Source organism: Bos indicus x Bos taurus, chromosome 17 (genome assembly GCF_003369695.1).
Source record: "Bos indicus x Bos taurus breed Angus x Brahman F1 hybrid chromosome 17, Bos_hybrid_MaternalHap_v2.0, whole genome shotgun sequence".
NCBI classification, from domain to species: Eukaryota; Metazoa; Chordata; class Mammalia; order Artiodactyla; family Bovidae; genus Bos; species Bos indicus x Bos taurus.
The window spans coordinates 18217647-18225893 of record NC_040092.1 but is presented as its reverse complement, the minus strand read 5'-3'; positions in this window follow the sequence as shown (position 1 = coordinate 18225893).

Genomic DNA, 8247 nt, shown 5'->3' with positions numbered 1-8247 from the left:
CTTTTCATTTAACTGCTTTTTTCCTGCAGCGCTTTACAGTTTGCAAAGCCGGTTCCCTCCCGCCAGAGAAATTAATTTTGTCTCTCAAGACGAAATATCGAGATCATTGTGCCACCCGGGCATCCAATCTCAAAACCGGTGATCCCCCGGGGGCCCAAAAGTGGTGGGGCCCAGGCTCCTTCCACATAGACCCGAGGCCTCCCTGCTGCTGGCTTGGAGGCTTTAAGGTTCAGAGTTACCCCTGCTTGGCGCAGCTGCTCATTCAGCTTTCCTCAGTCACCAACTTACCCTCCCGTGCTGTAACTCTGTTCACCAGAAGACAAACAAGTGTCGTTTGTCAGCCCAGGGCACAGAGCCCAGTTGGCGACATTCGAAGTTGATGCACAGCACCGTTGTGAACAGCTGGCTGTCAAGGTCATGGTGGCTCTCCCCGGAGTCCACGAGACTCTGGGCTCCTCCAAGGCACATCATCGGAATGGCAATTAAAGCAGGAATAAGAAAGACAGCGATTCATTCAGCAGACAAACATTTATGGAGCACCTCCTCTGTGCCAGGCATTGTTCCCCCAGGGAGAATAAGGGGTGAACAAGAAAGACAAGGCTTTTTTCTCATGGAGAGTCATCTAGTAAGCCAGACAGACAAAAACAAAAACACAAATAAAAAATATCATCTTCTGATGCATGCTAGAGGAGAAAAACAAAGCACTGCACTCCTTTTCTTTGTATGTGTCAAAAATTATCTCTTTGAATCACCAAGGCAATCCTAGGAATTATGTACTATTCCTATCACACTCATTTTACAGATGAAGTGAGACACAGAGAGGTTGTTTGCTTAAAGTCACACAGCTAGTAAGTTTCAGAGCTAGAGCTGGAACGCGGCACAGTCAGAAACCAAAGCCCTTGTTCATATTTAATAAATTCCCACTGCGAATCCCCAGGACCTAGTGCAACACTGGCACACACTAGGTACATAAATGTGGGACTCAATGGAATGATCTAAAAGAGTCTCTATGGACGATGAGTGCCGTAAAATTTCCATAGACAAAGTAGCAGGTGTGTTCACATCTGCTGACATCATCAGGGCTGGAGGAAAACTTGTGACTGGACTGGGACATGGGGAGGGCCTCTGTCTCCACACCATTCTCTGCCAGGCAACTCCCCTCCAGAGTCCACATTTGCTGAAACATGTCTAAGAGAATTAGCTAGTTCTGAGCCTGAGAGTGTCATGAGCTCACAGAGCGGGCCTGAAGGGCTCCCAAAAAACAGCAAATAACTCTGGAAGGAAAGAACAGATCCCCTTATTGGCTTTCTTCCTGCCACTATCAACACTCGGGACTAGCAAACAACGGCCAGAAAGGCTACTGTTCCAATTGGTGGAGTGTCTCTTCCCTCCTGTGGTTTGCCTATAGTGAGGAGCATGGATTAAAATATACTTTTGAAGGGATTTCCCTGGTGGTCCAGTGGTTAAGACTCTTGAGGATCCATTGCAGGAGACACGGATTCTATCCGTGATGGGAGAACTAAGCTCCCGCATGCCATGCAGAAAGGCCAAAAAAAAAAAAAAAGTTCTTTTTGAACTGTCTTCCTTGGATCCACAGAGGTTTCCTAAGGGCCTGCTGAAAATGATGGAGAGCTGATAGAATTCGGGTCCTCAAGCCCTTGAGTCAACCAAAGCAGAACCGCAGCACACAGTAAGCACTCAATCAAAATGAACTATAATCACTATTATCTATTTTAGATATTAAACTTCCATGTAAGACTTGAAGAGAGGGGCTATAGTGAAAATATTCGAAACTAACAGTATTCCTAAGGATACTTTAGACTTTGAGGGGAATCTTAGTACCCAAAGGGATTAGGCTGATAACATGAAGGAAATAAGCTGGGTGGATGTGGATGTGTGTGTGTTCAGTCACTCAGTCGTGTCTGACTTGAGGACACAACTTTGTAGCCCCATGACGGTAGCCTGCCAGGCTCTTCTGTCCATGGAATTTTCCAGGCAAGAATACTGGAGTGGGTTGCCATTTCCTGATCCATCTTCCCGACCCAGGAATCAAATCCGCATCTCTTGCATCTCCTGCATTAGTAAGTAGATTCTCTACCACGAGCACCACCTAGGTAGCCCAAGCCGGGTGGATAGGGACTGTGATAAACTGAGGACCACACACCCCAGCTCTAGTCCATGGGGACCCTGGGGACCCAGTGGGAAACTTGGGCCCATCGAGGCCAGGTCCTCTGAGATTTCAGGAGAACTTGGGCATCTGGAGTTTGATGTGAAATGTTCCAATTTTTAAAAGTTGGCCCTGAACTCAAATTCGTCTAAAACACTATGTAAGATTTTCAAGGCATATCCATGAGCTACATTTGACACTAGGTCAACAATTCAGGATTCTGTTTTAGAACGTTGGGGGTGAATTCTTCCTCATTCTTTCCCCCAATTTATTAAGCATTGGAATTATTGTTAAGTGATACAAAGAAATGTTGATGCAGTTTGCCAGCAGATCTGGACCTGCCTGGATATCCTGGAAATTTTGAACAAATTAGGAAACCATAGGAAAAAATATGCATGAAAGCCGTTTGACAAAATTCATAGTTTTATTTTGATGGTATTACCAGCAGACACGGTTTATTTTGCACGCATGCATGCATGTTCAATCACTTCAGTCGTGTCTGACTATGGACTGTAGCCCTCCAGGCTCCTCTGTCCATGGGATTCTCCAGGCAGGAATACTGGAGTGGTTCCCATGCCCTCCTCCAAGGGATCTTCCCAACCCAGGGCTCAAACCCACATCTCTTATGTCTCCTGCACTGGCAGGCAGTTCTTCACCACTTTTGGGGAGGGGGAAAATGTTTACTGAGGCCTTACTCTGTGAGAGAAGCTGGAGAGGCAGCAGTGAGCCAAGCAGCATAGTCTCTGTCCCCATGGAAGTCCCAGTTTAGTGGAGGAGACAGAGAGGAGCAGAGAAACCAGTGTAGAAGATAATTTCAGAGAATCCAGTTTTATGAGAGAATTAGAAATGGTCCTGTGATCACATGGGAGAGGGACTCAGGATTAGAGATTTGAGTCAAAAGTTAAAGGATAAGAAAGAGAAAGTTATGGGAAGAACTACATATGGGGGAAGAGTATTCTCAGCAGCAAGTGCAAAGGCCCTGAGGCAGGAACAATCTTCCAGTGTTGAAAGAATGGAAAGAAGACCAGAGTGGCTGGAGTGCAGAGTGACAGGGAGAGTGTTAGGAGGGGTCTCTAGGTTTTGGGTCAAGGAGTAACGTGATCTGATTAGTTTTTTTAAATTTTGAAATAATTCTAAATTTACCAAGAAGTTGTAAAGATAGTACAAAGATTTTCCATATTCCTTTCCACTTGGTTTGCCTTTAATGCTAACATCTTACAAAACCATGGCTTTTTTTTTTTTTTAAAGGTAAGGAATGGATTTATTTAGAGAGGTACACATTTCATAGACAGAATTTGGTCCATCTCAAATGGCAAGAACAGACTTGGGAGAAATATGCTTCACGTACAGGGTGTGGGCCATCTCAGAGAGCAAAAGGCCCCCAAATATGGTGTGGTTAGTTTTTATGGGCTGGGCAATTTCATGGACTAATGAGTGGGAGGATTATTCCAACTATTTTGGGGAAGGGGCGGAGATTTCCAGGAATTGGGCCACTGCCCATTTTTTTTCAAATTAAATTTTTTTGGAGTATAGTTACTTTACAATGTTGTGTTGGTTTCTGATATCATGGCTTTGCTCTTAATTTTTCAAGATATTTAAATCATGAAGAAATGTTAGAGCATAATATATCATGTAACATTATTACCCAGAGAGCATCTTCTCCTAAATAAGGTCTAATTTCATTTTTAAGAGATCCCTTTGGTGTCCTACCCAACATAGGAGTAGAAGCTCTGAGATCAAGGAAAAGGCTGATGAAAAATGTGGCATCACTCACTGCTCTGAGCCTCAGTTTCCCCATCTACAAAATGGGAATGATATCACCAATCTCAGAAGGTTGTTGTAAGGGACTTCCCTTGTGTTTCATTGGCTAAGATTCTGTGCCCCCCAATGCAGGGGCCTGGGTTCAATCCCTGTTCAGGGAACTAGTTCCCACATACTGTAACTGAGAATTCTCATGCCGCAACTAAAGATCCGGCCTGTGTGCTGCAACTAAGTCCTGGTGCAGCCAAATAAATTTTTTTTTTTTTTTTAAAGAAGGCTGTTATGGGAATGTACCTTCCCCTGTACCTGGGGAAATAATAGTTATAATGAGGACAATGATGATAATGATAATAATAATAATAACTAACATTTATTTAGGGCTTACTGTGTGCCAATTTCTGTTTTTCAGGCCCTTCATGCAGAATCAGGAGAGCAGATTCTTTGGGATGCTCTCAGAGCCTTAAAGAAAGGGAAACTAAGATGAATCTTTCAAACCATCCTTGGCCCTCATAGAGTCCATGTTGATGTTGGATGTTTCTGTGTCTGAGAAGGCTCCAAGTATATTTCCATCTGGACTTACCCAACACAGAAATTAGGGTGATTATCGCCTTGCTAAATGTTCCTTAGCTTCACAAAATGACTCACTCTGGATTGGGAAAGAAGCAAGTTATCCCAGTATTTGGAGGGTGGCTGACACTGTTGATTGGAACTATGTCTGGTAAGAGGAAGGTCACTTTGGAGTAGAGCCTCTCAGCCTGGACATAGCTGACCTTCCGGGTCAAATCATTCTTTATTGTGGGGTTGTCCTGTGCATTTCGGATGTTTAGTGACATACCTGACCTCTATCTACCAGATGCCAGAAGCACACCCCCTCTCCCCAACAGTAACATTCAAAAATGTTTCCAGGCGCTGCCAAACATCGCCCTCCCACTCCTAGGTGAGAACCGCTGCTTTGCAGCATCTGGGGCCTGTGGCAAAGTGACTTTGAAGTTGTTTTGCTCTTCTGTCAGTTTTAAATATATATATATTTATTTAGTTACTTGGCTTTGTTGGGTCTTAGTTGTGGCATGTGGGGTTCTTTGTTATTTCTTTCCTGGTCTTTCACGGTGGCACACGAACTCCCTAGTTGTAGCTTGTGGGCTTAATTGCTCCTCGGCATGTGGGATCTTAGTTCCCCAGTGAGGAATCAAACCTGTGTTCCCTGTATTGCAAGGCAGATTCTTAACCATGGGACCACCAGGGAAGTCCCCTTCTATCAGTTTTAATCCTATGTGTTAAATGCTTTTCCAGAGTAGCCCCTCAGCTGCTAATACTAATAGAGTTTGGGGCTTCCTAGGTATTTCAGCGGTAAAGGATCCGTCTGCTAATGCAGGAGACACAATTTCAATCCCTGGGTCTAGAAGATCCCCTGGTGAAGGAATTGACAACCTATTCTAGTATTTTTTCCTGGGAAATTCCATGGACAAAAGAGCCTGGTGGGCTACAGTCCATGGGGCCCCAAAAGAGTCGGACACACCTTAGCAATTAAACAATTCAGAGTTTACTATGTGCTAGGCATTGACATAACTCTTGCTTTAACCATGTATCTTCCAGCTTTATTGCCACTTAATGCAGAGCGTAAGTCAGTGTTCTTCATAAATAGATGGGGAAAACAAGATTCAGAGAGGTGACTGCCCAAAGACACACATCTAAGAATGGACAGAACCTGGTTTTGAACCCAGATTTGCCCAGCTCAGGGGCCATACCCTTTAAGCACTCTGCCACACTAAACCTCTGAAGCCAGGGGTGTTAGAAAACCACATGGGGAAAAATATTTTCTAAACAGTAAAGTGCCATTTTTGTATAAAGTAGGAGAAGCAGCATGGAGACAACTTGCTCAGTACTCACAGGTTGAAAAAGTCAAGTTCTAGTGCAGAGTCCACACATGACTCATTGTGTGGCCTTGAGCATGCCACTAACTTGACTGAGTAGGTGATACAAGCTTAATCAGCCCAGCCTCACCTTACCCACCACGGGAGAGATGGCTCTGAACAATGATGGAGGCGCAGTGCTAGGAGCTTTGCACATGTGTCCTTTTAAATTTCATCTTCAATACTTCTTGGAGGAACAAGCTTTCTTGAATTGAAATGAAACTCATATAACATAAAACTAACCATTTTTCAGTGTACAATTCCATGGTGTGTTCAGTACAATCACAGTGTTACCTAGGACTGTGTTACCTATCACAGTCCTATCTAGGGCCAAAACATTTTCATCACTGCAAAAAGAAACGCTGTACCTATTAGCAGTCACTCCCTGTTCCTCCTTCCTCCAAGCTCCTGGCACCACCCAGCTGTTCTTTATCTTTCTGTCTTTGCCTATCCTGGACATTTCATGTAAATAGAATTATACACGAGACCTTCTTTGTCTGCCTTCTTTCACTCAGCATCATGTTTTTGATGTTCATCAAACTGTAGTACGTGTCAGTACTTCATTTCTTTTTATGGCTGAATCATACTCGACTTAGCAGCAGCAGCAGCAGCACTAAACTCCATTGTATGGAGAGACCACATTTCGTTTATCCATTTATTCGTTGATGGACATTTGGGTTGACCAAGGCCCCCCTTTTTTTTTTCAGATGAGAGCCACAAGACTCAGTAAAGTTAAATGACTTCACCAACATCACAGAGGGATTGACAAGCTGGCAGCTCTGGATTTTATGCGATGAAGACCAAACTGTGTTTTAGCTGTCTTAACTCTGCTGGAAATTTCCTGATATTTGTTGATGATGGAAACATTTTAAATAACTATTGAAAGCTTAGACCAAAGCTTAGATTATCTGGTTCACACTCCAGAGTTAACAAACGCTAACATTTGGCCGTATTTGACTTAGACTTTTTTTTTAATGGCCTTGTTTATCTCACAAGGCCTCAAAAAATTGAAGCAACACACTTGCCTATCCCTTCCCAGGCGACTCCCAGTGTTATAGTAATAAAAGCAAAAGATTCGTTTCAAAAGAGAAACAAGAGTAGGAATGACTTGGACTTTTTTTTAGGTAACAAAAGAAATAAAGCATTAGAGTTGAGACTCTGAACCCTTTCTCCATTCTACTTGCTTCCTCCCCCTCTCTCCAGCAGCGCTTGTATAGGTGATTGGGTTTTTATCAATTTCCTGAACAAACTAACAATCAACAAGGAAATAACAATAAACGCACCCCCCCAGGGGGCAAATCGAATGCTTTTTTTTTGGCTGTGTGTGGCTTGTGGTCCTCAGTAGTGAAACTCCACATCCTGACCAGTGCATCACTAGGGAAGTCCCTCGAGCACGTTTTTATAAAGCCAGATTTATTCTATTAAAAAGACCATCTTTGACTCTGAGAGTAGGACTTTCCAATTTTATTTATATTACAATGTCCTTCTTAAAGTGAAATGGTGGTGATAGTGACAGCATTTTTTGGTAATGCTCCATTTGGCAAAAGAAAAAAATTCAGTAATTGGAGAACGGAAAAATAACCTGTGGCATGTTTATGCAGTGATGGAAATGAAGGAAACTAAGCTACATGTATCAATACGAACACATCTGGAAGCCAATGTCAAGCAAACAAATGCCAGTTGGGGAAGAATTAGAACTCTACCATACTATTTACATAAAAGTTAAAATGACAAAAAATATAATATTATGTTATATATTAGGACAATGTTTTTCAAACTTTTGGAGGTCACAGTGTGCTGTAAGCTGCTGCTGCTGCTAAGTCACTTAAGTCGTGTCTGACTCTGTGCGACCCCATAGACGGCAGCCCACCAGGCTCCCCCGTCCCTGGGATGCTCCAGGCAAGAACACTGCAGTGGGTTGCCATTTCCTTCTCCAATGCATGAAAGTGAAAAGTGAAAGTGAAGTTGCTCAGTCATGTCCGACTTGTACCGACCGCATGGACTGCAGCCTACCAGGCTCCTCCATCCATGGGATTTTCCAGGCAAGAGTACTGGAGTGGGTTGCCAAGAGTACTGGAGTGGGTTGCCATTGTCTTCTCTGTGTGCTGTAGGAAAGATACATTATGTCTCAACCCAGTACACATATATACAGATGTAAAACTTTTACAAAAATTTCATAAGACATACTTATCTTACTAAGTGTCATATGCTCTGATTATTTTTAATCTTATCCTATAACAACAGAATGGGAAAGACTAGAGGTCTCTTCAAGAAAATTAGAGATACCAAGGGAACATTTCATGCGAAGATGGGCTCAATTAAGGACAGAAATGGTATGGACCTAACAGAAGCAAAAGATATTAAGAAGAGGTGGCAAGAATATGCAGAAGAACTGTACAAAAAAGATCT